Source organism: Arachis stenosperma, chromosome 5 (genome assembly GCF_014773155.1).
Source record: "Arachis stenosperma cultivar V10309 chromosome 5, arast.V10309.gnm1.PFL2, whole genome shotgun sequence".
Taxonomy (NCBI): Eukaryota; Viridiplantae; Streptophyta; class Magnoliopsida; order Fabales; family Fabaceae; genus Arachis; species Arachis stenosperma.
Window position 1 is genome coordinate 23,097,052 of NC_080381.1, and position 11,736 is coordinate 23,108,787.

Genomic DNA, 11,736 nt, shown 5'->3' on the forward strand with positions numbered 1-11,736 from the left:
AAATTTCTTCCTCTCTTCTCACATCCTTCTATTTATGGAGTACCACTCCTCCTCAATGCACAATTTGAACTCTATCTGATTAAGTTCGAATTCTTCTACCTCTTCCTTCTAATTTTCTTCTTCTCTGACACCTCAAGGAATCTCTATACTGTGACATAGAGGATTCCATATTTTCTTGTTCTCTTCTCTTTCATATGAGCAGGAGCAAAGACAAAATCATTCTTGTTGAGGCCGACCCTGAACCTGAAAGGACCTTGAAGCAAAAGCTAAGAGAAGCTAAGGCACAACTCTCTGTAGAGGACCTAACAGAAATCTTCAAAGAAGAAGAACCTATGGCAGCCGAAAATAACAACAATGCCAACAATGCAAGGAAGGTGCTGGGTGACTTTACTGCACCTACTCCCGACTTCTATGGGAGAAGCATCTCTATCCCTGCCATTGGAGCAAACAACTTTGAGCTTAAGCCTCAATTAGTTTCTCTAATGCAACAGAATTGCAAGTTTCATGGACTTCCATTGGAAGATCCTCATCAGTTTTTAGCTGAATTCTTGTAAATCTGTGACACTGTCAAGACTAATGGGGTTGACCCTGAGGTCTATAGACTAATGCTATTCCCTTTTGCTGTAAGAGACAGAGCTAGGACATGGTTGGACTCACAACCTAAAGAAAGCCTAAACTCTTGGGAAAAGCTAGTCAATGCCTTCTTGGCAAAGTTCTTTCCACCTCAAAAATTGAGTAAGCTTAGAGTGGAAGTCCAAACCTTCAGACAGAAGGAAGGAGAATCCCTCTATGAAGCTTGGGAAAGATACAAACAATTGATCAGAAAGTGTCCCTCTGATATGCTTTCTGAATGGAGCATCATAGGTATTTTCTATGATGGTCTCTCTGAACTATCCAAGATGTCTTTGGATAGCTCTGCTGGAGGATCTCTTCATCTGAAGAAGACGCCTACAGAAGCTCAAGAACTAATTGAAATGGTTGCAAATAACCAATTCATGTATACTTCTGAAAGGAATCCTGTGAACAATGGGACAAATCAGAAGAAAGGAGTTCTTGAGATTGATACTCTGAATGCCATATTGGCTCAGAACAAGATATTGACTCAACAAGTCAATTTGATTTCTCAAAGTCTGTCTGGAATGCAAAATGCACCAAGCAGTACTAAGGATGCTTCATCTAAAGAAGAAGCTTATGATCCTGAGAACCCTTCAATGGAAGAGGTGAATTACATGGGAGAACCCTATGGGAACACCTATAATTCTTCATGGAGAAATCATCCAAATTTCTCATGGAAGGATCAAGAGAGACCTTAACAAAGTTTCAATAACAATAATGGTGGAAGAAACAGGTTTAGCAATGGCAAGCCTTTTCCATCATCTTCTCAGCAACAGACAGAGAATTCTAAGCAGAGCCACTCTGACTTAGCAACCATGGTCTCTGATCTAATCAAAACCACTCAAAGTTTCATGACTGAAACAAGGTCCTCCATTAGGAATTTGGAGGCACAAGTGGGACAGCTGAGCAAGAAAATTACTGAACTCCCTCCTAGTACTCTTCCAAGCAATACAGAAGAAAATCCAAAAGGAGAGTGCAAGGCCATCAACATGGCCAAATGTGGAGAGGAGGAAGAGGCAGTGAACGCCACTGAGGAAGACCTCAATGGACGTCCACTGGCCTCCACTGAGTTCCCCAATGAGGAACCATGGGAATCTGAGGCTCAAAATGAGACCATAGAGATTCCACTGGACTTACTTCTGCCATTCATGAGCTCTGATGAGTATTCTTCCTCTAAAGAGGATGAGTATGTCACTGAAGAGCAAGTTGCTAAATACCTTGGAGCAATCATGAAGCTAAATGACAAGTTATTTGGAAATGAGACTTGGGAGAACAAACCCCCTTTGCTCACCAAAGAACTGGATGACTTGTCTAGGCAGAGATTACCTCAAAAGAGACAAGATCCTGGGAAGTTTTCAATACCCTGTACCATAGGCACCATGACCTTCAAGAAGGCTCTGTGTGACTTAGGGTCAAGTGTAAACCTCATGCCTCTCTCTGTAATGGAGAAGCTAGGGATCTTTGAAGTACAAGCTGCAAGAATCTCACTAGAGATGGCAGACAATTCAAGAAAACAAGCTTATGGACTTGTAGAGGATGTTTTGGTGAAGATTGAAGACCATTACATCCCTGCTGATTTCATAGTCCTAGAGACTGGGAAGTGCATGGATGAATCCATCATCCTTGGCAGACCCTTCCTAGCCACAACAAAGGCTGTGTTGATGTTGACAGAGGTAAATTGATCATTCAAGTGAATGAGGAATCCTTTGTGTTTAAGGCTCAAGGATATCCCTCTGTCACCATGGAGAGGAAGCATGAAGAGCTTCTCTCAAAACAGAGTCAAACAGAGCCCCCACAGTCAAACTCTAAGTTTGGTGTTGGGAGGCCACAGCCAACTTCTAAGTTTGGTGTTGAACCCCCACATTCAAACTCTAAGTTTGGTGTTGGGAGGTTCCAACATTGCTCTGAGCATTTGTGAGGCTCCATGAGAGCCCTCTGTCAAGCTACTGACATTAAAGAAGCGCTTGTTGGGAGGCAACCCAATGTTATATTTTATCTATTTTCTTTTGTTATTTTATGTTTTCTGTTGGTTGATGATCATGAGAAGTCACAAAATCAATTGAAAAGCAAAAACAGAATGAAAAACAGGAAGAAAAATAGCACACTTTGGAGGAAGAACCTACTGGCGTTTAAACGCCAGTAAGGCTAGCAGGTGGGCGTTTAACGCCCAGTCTGGCACCATTCTGGGCGTTTAACGCCAGAAAGGGGCACCAGACAGGCGTTAAACGCCAGGAAAGGGCAAGAACCTGGTGTTAAACGCCAGAAAAGGGCACCAGCCCGGCGTTTAACGCCAGAATTGGCTCAAAACGCATTTTTGCATGCCATTTGGTGCAGGGATGACTTTTTCTTGACACCTCAGGATCTGTGGACCCCACAGGATCCCCACCTACCCCACCACCCTCTCTCTTCTTCTTCACCCATTCACCAATCACCTCAACACCTCTTCCCCAAAAACCCTTCACCTATCAAATCCCATCTTTCTCTTCACCACTCACATCCATCCTTTATAAAACCCCACCTACCTCACCATTCAAATTCAAACCACTTTCCCTCCCAAACCCACCCATAATGGCCGAACCCTACCCCTCCCTTCACCCCTATATAAACCCATCTTCACTCCTTCACTTTCACACACCCTAACTACTACTTCTTCCCCCTTTTGGCCGAACCACACAACCTCCTCCATCTCCTCCATTTTCTTCTTCTTCTCCTCTATTCTTTCTTCTTTTGCTCGAGGACGAGTAAACCTTTTAAGTTTGGTGTGGTAAAAGCGTTGCTTTTCGTTTTTCCATAACCATTTATGGCATCCAAGGCCGGAGAAACCTCTAGAAAGAGGAAAGGGAAGGCAAAAGCTTCCACCTCCGAGTCATGGGAGATGGAGAGATTCATCTCAAGGGTGCATCAAGACCACTTCTATGAAGTTGTGGCCTTGAAGAAGGTGATCCCCGAGGTCCCTTTCAAACTCAAAAAGAGTGAATATCCGGAGATCCAACATGAGATTCGAAGAAGAGGTTGGGAAGTTCTCACCAACCCCATTCAACAAGTCGGAATCTTAATGGTTCAAGAGTTCTATGCCAATGCATGGATCACCAAGAGCCATGATCAAAGTGTGAACCCGAACCCAAAGAATTGGCTTACAATGGTTCGGGGGAAATAGTTAGATTTTAGTCCGGAAAATGTAAGGTTGGCATTCAACTTGCCCATGATGCAAGGAGATGAACATCCTTACACTAGAAGGGTCAACTTTGATCAAAGATTGGACCAAGTCCTCACAGACATTTGTGAAGAGGGCGCCCAATGGAAGAGAGATTCAAGAGGAAAGCCGGTTCAATTGAGAAGGCATGACCTCAAGCCCATGGCTAGAGGATGGTTGGAGTTTATCCAACGCTCAATCATTCCCACTAGCAACCGGTCCGAAGTTACTCTAGACCGGGCCATCATGATCCATAGCATCATGATTGGAGAAGAAGTAGAAGTTCATGAGGTTATAGCCCAAGAACTCTATAAGGTGGCGGACAAGTCCTCTACCTTGGCAAGGTTAGCCTTTCCTCATCTTATTTGTCACCTCTGTCATTCAGTAGGAGTTGACATAGAAGGAGATATCCTCATTGATGAGGATAAGCCCATCACTAAGAAAAGGATGGAGCAAACAAGAGACCTCTCTCATCATGAGATCCCTGAGATGCCTCAAGGGATGCACTTTCCTCCACAAGACTATTGGGAGCAACTGAACACCTCCCTAGGAGAATTAAGTTCCAATATGGGACAACTAAGGGTGGAGCACCAAGAACATTCCATCCTCCTCCATGAAATTAGAGAATATCAAAGAATCATGAGAGAGGAGCAACAAAGACAAGGAAGAGACATTGAGGAGCTCAAGCACTCCATAGGATCTTCAAGAGGAAGAACAAGCCGCCATCACTAAGGTGGACCCGTTCTTTAATTTCCTTGTTCTTTATTTTTCTATTTTTTAGTGCTTATGTTTATCTATGTTTGTGTCTTGTGATCATTAATATCTTAGTGTCTATGCCTTAAAGTTATGAATGTCCTATGAATCCATCACCTCTCTTAAATAAAAAAAATGTTCTTAATTGAAAAAGAAAAGAATTGCATGAATTTTGAATTTTATAACAGTTTAATTATTTTGATGTGGTGGCAATACTTTTTGTTTTATGAATGTATGCTTGAACAGTGCATATGTCTTTTGAATTTGTGGTTTATGAATGTTGGCTCTTGAAAGAATGATGAAAAAGGAGACATGTTACTGAGGATCTGAAAAATCATTAAAATGATTCTTGAAGCAAGAAAAAGCAGTGAATACAAAAAAAAAAGAGAAAAACGAAAAAAAAAGGAGAAAAGAAAACGAAAAAAAAAAAAGAGAAAGAGAAAAAGAAAGAAAAAGAAAGAAATAAAGTTGTGATCCAAGGCAAAAAAAAGAGTGTGCTTAAAAACCCTGGACACCTCTAATTGGGGACTTTAGCAAAGCTGAGTCACAATCTGAAAAGGTTCACCCAATTATGTGTCTGTGGCATATATGTATCCGGTGGTAATACTGGAAGACAGAGTGCTTTGGGCCACGGCCAAGACTCAATAAGTAGCTGTGTTCAAGAATCATCATACTTAACTAGGAGAATCAATAACACTATCTGGATTCTGAGTTCCTAAAGAAGCCAATCATTCTGAATTTCAAAGGATAGAGTGAGATGCCAAAACTGTTCAGAGGCAAAAAGCTAAAGGCCCCGCTCATCTAATTAATATTGATCTTCATAGATGTTTTTGGAATTTATTGCATATTCTCTTCTTTTTATCTTATTTGATTTTCAGTTGCTTGAGGACAAGCAACAATTTAAGTTTGGTGTTGTGATGAGCGGATAATTTGTACGCTTTTTGGCATTGTTTTTAGTATGTTTTTAGTATATTTAGTTGAGTTTTTAGTATATTTTTATTAGTTTTTAGTTAAAATTCACTTTTCTGGACTTTACTATGAGTTTGTGTGTTTTTCTGTGATTTCAGGTATTTTCTGGCTGAAATTGAGGGACCTGAGCAAAAATCTGATTCAAAGACTGAAAAGGACTGCAGATGCTGTTGGATTCTGACCTCCATGCACTCGAAGTGGATTTTTCTGGAGCTACAGAAACCCAATTGGCGCGCTCTCAACGGCGTTGGAAAGTAGACATCCTGGGCTTTCCAGCAATATATGATAGTCCATACTTTGCCCAAGATTTGATGGCCCAAACCGGCGTTCAAAGTCACCTTCAGAATTCCCAGCGTTAAACGCCGGAACTGGCACCAAAGTGGGAGTTAAACGCCCAAACTGGCACAAAAGCTGGCGTTTAACTCCAAGAAGAGTCTCTACACGAAAATGCTTCATTGCTCAGCCCAAGCACACACCAAGTGGGCCCGGAAGTGGATTTTTATGTCTTTTACTCATCTCTGTACACCCTAGGCTACTAGTTCTCTATATATAGGACCTTTTACTATTGTATTTTCATCTTCTGATCTTTGGAATCTTTTGATCTTTAGATCTTTTGATCACTTTGGGAGGCTGACCATTCGGCCATGCCTAGACCTTGTTCTTATGTATTTTCAACGGTGGAGTTTCTACACACCATAGATTAAGGTGTGGAGCTCTGCTGTACCTCGAGTATTAATGCAATTACTATTGTTCTTCTATTCAATTCCGCTTGTTCTTGTTCCAAGATATCACTTGTTCTTCAACTTGATGAATGTGATAATCCGTGACACTCATCATCATTCTCACCTATGAACGTGTGACTGACAACCACCTCCGTTCTACCTTATATTGGGTGAATATCTCTTGGATTCCTGATACACGATGCATGGTTGATCGCCTGACAACCGAGCGCTCGCCTGACAACCGAGCCAGCCATTCCATGAGATCAGAGTCTTCGTGGTATAGGCTAGAACTGATGGCGGCATTCAAGAGAATCCGGAAGGTCTAACCTTGTCTGTGGTATTCTGAGTAGGATTCAATGATTGAATGACTGTGACGTGCTTCAAACTCCTGAGGGCGGGGCGTTAGTGACAGACACAAAAGAATCACTGGATTCTATTCCAGCCTGATTGAGAATCGACAGATGGATAGCCGTGCCATGACAGGGTGCGTTGAACATTTCCACTGAGAGGATGGGAGGTAGCCATTGACAACGGTGAAACCCTTGCATAAGCTTGCCATGGAAAGGAGTAAGAAGGATTGGATGAAGACAGTAGAAAAGCAGAGAGACGGAAGGGACAAAGCATCTCCATTCGCTTATCTGAAGCTCTCACCAATGATATACATAAGTATCTCTATCTTTATCTTTATGTTTTATTCGTATATCACCCATACCCATTTGAGTCTGCCTGACTAAGATTTACAAGGTGACCATAGCTTGCTTCATACCAACAATCTCCGTGGGATCGACCCTTACTCGCGTAAGGTTTATTACTTGGACGACCCAGTGCACTTGCTGGTTAGTTGTGCGAAGTTGTAGTGATCACAATTTCGCCCACCAACAGCCTGAGCCTAGAGTTGAAGAGCAGAACTTTTTGTCCTGGCTCAAAGACTCTGGATGACAACTTCTTGTCATGCCACTTCTTTGCCTTTTCTTTATAAATTTTTGCATTTTCAAAGGCACTCAGTCTAAATTCATCTAGCTCATTTAGCTGGAGTAATCTTTTTTCACCAGCTAACTTAGCGTCCAGGTTTAGGAATCTGGTTGCCCAGTAGGCTTTATGTTCCAGTTCCACGGGCAGATGACAGGCCTTGCCATATACAAGTTGGTATGGAGAGGTTCCTATTAAAGTCTTGAATGCTGTTCTGTATGCCCACAGAGCATCATCCAAGCTCTTTGCCCAATCCTTTCTACGGGCAATTACAGTCCGTTCTAGGATTCTTTTTAGCTCTCTATTAGAGACTTCAGCTTGCCCATTTGTCTGTGGATGATATGGGGTTGCCACTTTGTGGCTGATTCTATATCGGACCATAGCAGAGTACAGCTGTTTATTGCAGAAATGAGTGCCCCCATCACTGATTAGTACTCTGTGAACACCAAACCTGCTGAAGATGTATTTCTGGAGGAATTTCAGCACGATCTTAGTATCATTAGTGGGTGTAGCAATTGCTTCTACCCATTTAGATACATAGTCCACTGCCACCAAAATGTAAGTGTTTGAGTATGATGGTGGGAATGGACCCATAAAGTCAATGCCCCATACATCAAACAATTCAATCTCTAGGATCCCTTGTTGAGGCATGGCGTATCCATGAGGCAAGTTACCAGCTCTTTGGCAACTGTCACAGTTATGCACAAACTCTCGGGCATCTCTATAGAGAGTGGGCCAGTAGAAGCCACATTGGAGGACCTTAGTGGCTGTTCGCTCACTTCCAAAATGTCCCCCCATACTGTGATCCATGGCAATGCCACAGGATCCTTTGTGCTTCCTCTCTGGGTACACATCTGCGGATCATTCCGTCTGCACATCTCTTAAAGAGATATGGCTCATCCCATAGGTAGTACTTGGCATCTGAAATTAATTTCTTTCTTTGCACCCTACTGTACTCCTGGGGTATGAACCTCACAGCTTTATAATTTGCAATATCTGCAAACCATGGAGCTTCTTGAATGGCAAAGAGTTGCTCATCTGGGAAAGTCTCAGAGATCTCAGTAGAAGGGAGGGACGCCCCAGCTACTGGTTCTATTCGGGACAGATGATCAGCTACTTGGTTCTCTGTCCCTTTTCTGTCTCTTATTTCTATATCAAACTCTTGCAGAAGCAACACCCATCTTATGAGCCTGGGTTTTGAATCCTGCTTTATGAGTAAGTACTTAAGAGCAGCATGGTCAGTGTACATAATCACCTTTGATCCTACTAGATAGGATCTAAAATTGTCAATGGCATAGACCACTGCAAGTAACTCTTTTTCTGTGGTTGTGTAATTCTTCTGTGCATCATTTAGAACACGGCTGGCATAATAAATGACATGCAGAAGCTTGTTATGCCTCTGTCCCAACACTGCACCAATGGCATGGTCATTGGCATCACACATTAGTTCGAATGGCAATGTCCAGTCTGGTGCAGAGATGACTGGTGCTGTGACCAGTTTGGCTTTCAGGGTCTCAAATGCCTGCTGACATTGTGTGTCAAACACAAATGGTGTGTCAACAGCTAGCAGGTTGCTCAGAGGGTTTGCAATTTTCGAAAAATCCTTTATAAACCTTCTGTAGAATCCTGCATGCCCCAGAAAGCTTCTGATTGCCTTAACATTGGCAGGTGGTGGTAATTTTTCAATTACCTCTACCTTTGCTTTATCCACCTCTATTCCCTTGCTTGAAATTTTGTGCCCAAGGACAATTCCTTCAGTCACCATAAAGTGATATTTCTCCCAGTTTAACACCAGGTTAGTCTCTTGGCACCTTTTCAGGACAAGTGCTAGGTGGTTAAGACAGAAGCTGAATGAGTCTCCATATACTGAGAAGTCATCCATGAAGACTTCCAGGAATTTCTCCACCATATCAGAGAAGATGGATAGCATGCATCTCTGAAAAGTTGCAGGAGCATTACACAGACCAAAAGGCATTCTCCTGTAGGCAAACACGCCAGAAGGGCAAGTGAATGCTGTTTTCTCTTGGTCCTGAGGATCTACTGCAATTTGGTTGTAACCTGAATAGCCATCCAAAAAGCAGTAATAATCATGACCAGCTAGTCTTTCTAGCATTTGGTCTATGAATGGTAAAGGAAAATGATCCTTTCTGGTGGCTGTATTGAGCCTTCTGTAGTCAATACACATACGCCAACCTGTAACTGTTCTTGTAGGGACTAGTTCATTTTTTTCATTATGAACCACTGTCATGCCTCCCTTCTTGGGGATAACTTGGACAGGGCTCACCCAGGGGCTATCAGAAATAGGATAAATAATCCCAACCTCTAGTAATTTAGTGACCTCTTTCTGCACCACCTCCTTCATGGCCGGATTAAGCCGCCTTTGTGGTTGAACCACTGGTTTGGCATCATCCTCCAGTAGGATCTTGTGCATGCATCTTGCTGGGCTAATGCCCTTAAGATCACTTATGGACCACCCAAGAGCTGTCTTGTGTGTCCTTAGCACTTGAATCAGTGCTTCCTCTTCCTGTGGATTTAAAGCAGAGCTTATAATCACTGAAAAAGTGTCACCCTCTCCCAGAAATGCATACTTCAGGGATGGTGGTAGTGGTTTGAGCTCAGGTTTGGGAGGCTTATCCTCTTCCTGAGGAATTTTCAAAAATTCTTTTGTTTCCTCTGGTTCTTCCTGATCAGGCTGAACATCCTTGAAGATGTCCTCTAGCTCTGATTCTAGACTTTTAGTCATATTGACCTCTTCTACCAAAGAGTCAATAATGTATACGCTCATGCAGTCATCTGGTGTGTCTGGATGCTGCATAGCTTTTACAGCATTCAACTTGAACTCATCCTCATTGACTCTCAGGGTTACTTCCCCTTTTTGTACATCAATGAGAGTTCGTCCAGTTGCTAGAAAAGGTCTTCCTAGAATGAGAGTTGCACTCTTGTGCTCCTCCATTTCCAGCACTACAAAGTCAGTTGGAAAGGCGAATGGCCCAACATTGACAATCATGTCCTCAATTATGCCTGATGGATATTTAATGGAGCCATCAGCAAGTTGGAGGCATATCTGGGTTGGTTTGACTTCTTCAGTCAACCCAAGCTTTCTGATAGTGGATGCAGGTATTAGGTTGATACTTGCTCCAAGGTCACACAGGGCTGTCTTGGTGCAAGCACCTTCTAATGTGCATGGTATCATAAAGCTTTCTGGATCTTGAAGCTTTTCTGGTAAGCTTTTCAGAATGACTGCACTGCATTCTTCAGTGAGAAACACTTTTTCAGTTTCTCTCCAATCCTTCTTATGGCTTAAGATCTCTTTCATGAACTTAGCATAAGAAGGTATTTGCTCAAGTGCCTCTGCAAACGGAATCTTTATTTCAAGAGTCCTTAGATAGTCTACAAAGTGGGCAAATTGCTTATCCTGTTCCGCTTGGCGGAGTTTTTGAGGATAAGGCATCTTGGCTTTATATTCTTCAACCTTAATTGCTGCAGGTTTATTCCTTACAGAGGTGGTTGGAGAAGCCTTTTTAGAGGGGTTACTATCAGCACTCTCAGGTGTCTGATTCTCCATTGGCATTTGAATGCCATGATTGGGAGAAGAATGGGCGTTTAACGCCAACTTTTCCCCCTTTTCTGGCGTTTGAACGCCAGAACTGGGCAGGGAATGGGCGTTTAACGCCAGCTTCCCCCCCTTTTCTGGCGTTTGAACGCCAAGAGTATTCCTCTCTGGGCTCTTACTGTCCTCAGAGGGATTTTGGACAGTGGTTCGGTTATCCTCTGTCAATTGTTCCTTTATTGGCTTTTTGCTACTTTGAGCAGTGTTGTTCAATATTTTCCCATTCCTCAGTTGAACTGCTTGGCATTCTTCTGTTATCTATTTAGATAACTGCTGTTTTGCCTGATTCAACTGTGATTCTATGTTCTTGTTAGCAATTTTAGTTTCTTGGAGCATCTCTTTAAATTCTGCTAACTATTTTGTCATCAGGTGTAATTGCTGATTAAGCTCAACCATCTGTTCTTGAGGATTAGGATCAGTGGCTACTGCCATAACTTCTTCTTTTGTAGAGAACTCATTGCTAGAGTACAAATGTTGATTTCTAGCAACAGTATCTATAAGCTCTTGAGTCTCTTCAATCGTCTTCCTCATATGTATAGATCCACCAGCTGAGTGGTCTAGAGACATCTGAGCTTTTTTTGTAAGCCTATAGTAGAAGATGTCTAGCTGTACCCACTTTGAAAATATTTCAGAGGGGCATTTTCTTAGCATACCTCTGTACCTCTCCCAGGCATTATAAAGGGATTCATTATCCTCTTGTTTAAAGCCTTGGATGTCCAGCCTTAGCTGTGTCATCCATTTTGGAGGGTAAAATTGATTCAGGAATTTGTCTGATAACTGTTTCCATGTCTTTATGCTTGTTGTAGGTTGGTTATTCAACCACCTCTTAGCTTGATCTTTTACAGCAAATGAAAACAGTAATAATCTGTAGACATCCTGATCCACCTCTTTATCACGTACTGTGT

The 11,736-nt window shown here is 42.4% G+C and overlaps 1 non-coding gene across 1 annotated transcript; it reads right to left on the reverse strand.

The window, feature by feature from the left end:
- Positions 1 to 737: 737 nt before the first annotated feature.
- LOC130984163 (small nucleolar RNA R71) lies at positions 738 to 845 on the reverse strand. The gene has a single exon (XR_009088113.1). It is a non-coding gene; the product is annotated as a small nucleolar RNA R71 (small nucleolar RNA).
- Between the last annotated feature and the right edge of the window lie 10,891 nt (positions 846 to 11,736).